Source organism: Eucyclogobius newberryi, unplaced genomic scaffold, assembly GCF_026437365.1.
Source record: "Eucyclogobius newberryi isolate DKJ021-1_F unplaced genomic scaffold, fEucNew1.0.hap1 SCAF_9, whole genome shotgun sequence".
Taxonomy (NCBI): Eukaryota; Metazoa; Chordata; class Actinopteri; order Gobiiformes; family Gobiidae; genus Eucyclogobius; species Eucyclogobius newberryi.
Window position 1 is genome coordinate 4,694,649 of NW_027316532.1, and position 3,375 is coordinate 4,698,023.

The window sequence follows — 3,375 nt, forward strand, 5'->3', positions numbered from 1 at the left end:
AACACAGTCTTCAGCGCGGAGCCGTGTGTCAAAAATCTGCATGTTGTGTTTCGTAATAAATCCACATCAGTGTCTGCGTGTAGTTAAAACACGGCGTTGTGATCAATCATCAGCCCGTTTTTACAGCATTTTATTTCATTTTTTTTATAAACACTGCAACAATATACTTACTTTTTCATCTCTAATTGAAATCTGAACTGTTAAACTAATTCAAGAATCATGTATTTAGGTAAATGTTTGTACAAGAAACCACGGGTGTATCTGTGAATGTTCAGATTGTATTTTCAGTCCTTTTACCAGTGTAACACACAAACTGATGTACAAAGAGTAGATTCTGACAGATTGTCTCCTGAAGCTCATGTGCAGAGCTGTAAACACATTCAACACATTACATGGAGCGCCTTTGTCGTGTTCAGGAAATGAACTCTTTGACCTTGAACGCCCAAGAGAGGAATTTACTACTGCAGCGCTGTGGGGGAGGGGCAGCCACTCTGTCAATACCAACTACTCATACTCGTTTGACTTATTATAATGGCTTTGCAAATAATGGGATTTGAATGGAGTTTGAGATTCAGTTATTCCTAATCATCAGTGATATGTTTGAAGAGGTTCACAGCCAAGTCTCTCTCAAGAAACGCATGTGGTTTGGAGGAAGAAATTATACTATTTTTAATTAGAGAATGGCTTTTGTTGTGTCTTCTTTCTGCAGATACTGATATCTCATATTTGGCTTGCTGGTATCGCAGATAACCAATATTTTAAGCAAATCTATATAAGTATTTTAACAACATATAAAAAAAACAGAACAGATAATGAGGTGGCATCCAAAGGAAAGTTAACACATCTCATGGCAGGAAGTATGAGTCCTATTTTGTCCATTGTTGTTGTTGAATTTGGCTATTTTCAAGTTGTGTCCGGCGGTTATTTTTTCCATGTATGTCAGTTATGATGTCCGTCCAGTCCTTAATCATCGGAGCCGTTTGTGTCATTTTTTGTGTGTGATTGCCTCCTTCCTGGCGGCCAATAGTATGCTCCATAGATATCCATCCATTATATCCACGGAGTTTTGTGGCCCAAATACATGGTTCCAAAATTGAGTGGGACAGCGGTGTCAGAAGCAGTCTGTATTGCCTTGTTAATTTGTGCACAATATTTCTGTGCAACCGGACAGTCCCAAAACACATGGTAATGATCTGCCCCCCGGCTGCCACAGTCTCTCCAACATTCGGCCCCTCCCTGTGAATATTGTGCACTCTGACATGGTGTTATGAAAAAAACAGGTCACATTCTTCCAACAAAATCCCCTCCAAACATGGGACTTTGTGTGTGTGGGTGTGTCTAGAGAGTTACTGTGATGTACATATTTCTTCCCACTCCTCATCTGTCAAAACTAAATTACCTTTCTTTTCCCATCTAATTTTTATATATTTAGTAGATTGGCTGTCCAAGTCATTGATACATCCATATACTTTAGATATTATTCCTCTTGAAAGTTCCGATCTATATGCTTTGATAAAGATTTCAGTTATAATTGTTGGTGCTCTGTTTTATTTCTTGATCATAACTCCTCATTTTTAAGTACCAGTTCACTTTTCACTTATAAATAAATAATGACGAATAATAAATATAATAATGGAACGTATTTATCTGGGTTATGAAATCATTTGTTGCGTGATTGTGTAAACATACAGCAATATTTTTAGACTAATTGCTCTTCTCTTCCACCTTTTACTCATTAGTCTGTGTAAAAATAAATGAATGCAATAGAAAATATATATCGAAAAAATACTGGCACCAAGCTTCAGTACCGATATTGTGGAAATTAATTTGAAAGCAATTTAATGATAAAGTGCAAAAGTTTACTCAAATACAGCGAAACTTCATTCATTCATTATATTTATTTATACAGGGAAAACCCAATGGGAAAAGTTATTTTTCATGTGTCCCTGTTAAAATGCAACACAAAATAAAATAAACTTTCATCATTTAATCGTTTTATTAATAAGACAAGATAAATTGAATTAAAACTCATGACATGTGCACTGCGAGCTTGTTAGTTGTTCGCTTTACTGCCTCTGAAAGGTGTGAAACGCTCCTATAAACTCATCACTGTGCAAAATTAGGATGCTTGGAATGCATTAATTAAGTGGGTAATACATTTGGACGGCTGCAATTTAAAGTTTAAATGTAGTAGTTCTGTTTTTCACCTATTGAGGACAGTAAAAATCACATACATCCCCTTTTAACAAGCACATTTTACCACATTTCAGAGTATCGTCATAAGGATAATAAACAAAAAGGGATTTTCTAAGTGCCACCTCTTATTTACAGACCATTTACAACATAGTCTTATTTAAAGATCCATCCATTTTCTACCGCTTGTTCCCTTTCGGGGTCGCGGGTGACTGGAGCCTATCCCAGTGACTTCGGGCCTTGGGCGGGGTACATCCTGGACAGTGGCCAACTTGTCGCAGGACTGACACGGAGACATAGACATTACAGACAGTTCACTCTCACATTCATTCACTAGGGCCAATTTAGAGTCACCAATTTTACCTAACACACTTATTTAAAGATGGATTACAAAAATCGCACCCAATTTTTATAATAATAATCCATGTCCAGATATATATTTTTGCCAACATCACCAATAAATACTATTATTATTATTATTATATTATTATGGACTCTGGGCTGGATATGCAGAAATGGAGTATGTGTTTGGTCCTGTGCCTGGCTCTCATCTGCTCCATCAGTCCTGAGTCCACAGTGAGGTAACCATTGGCCTCAGTGACCTCTTTTTCAGATGCCTCCAAGAACTCGTCTGCACTTCAACACTGACTACGCCCTCCGCAGATATACTTTTGATTGGCTGATATTGTAATAGTTGTTTTGGAGATGTGTAAAAAGAGAATATTGAGTAAATGGCTGTTAAACGGGCTGCAAAAAGAGCTGATTATAACGAAGAACAGAAACTTGCAGAGTAATCTTCCAAAAGGGGGTGTGTCTAGAGAGTTCCTGAAAGCACTAAACTGGTGACACTGGTTCTGCATCTGAATCATTTTGAATTTGCCGGATCATTAACAACACGTAGCGCCTCTTATTCACGCTATTACGAGCATTTGCAGCCCATGACCTAATGTCTGCAGATTTACAGCGTGAATCTGAATGCGAAAGTAAAGTTATTGTGATATAAACTGCCACATAAAACTCACTATACATTTGGGTCTACGTTACAGGCTCTAGATTGAATAGAAATGACATAATTTTGCTTCTAAAATGGTCACTTATGATTATATTGTGATCTGAGGACATGAGCCAACGTTTTGAGCTGGAGGGTTGTCTGTGTATTGACTGCAGTGGTCACCTGATTGT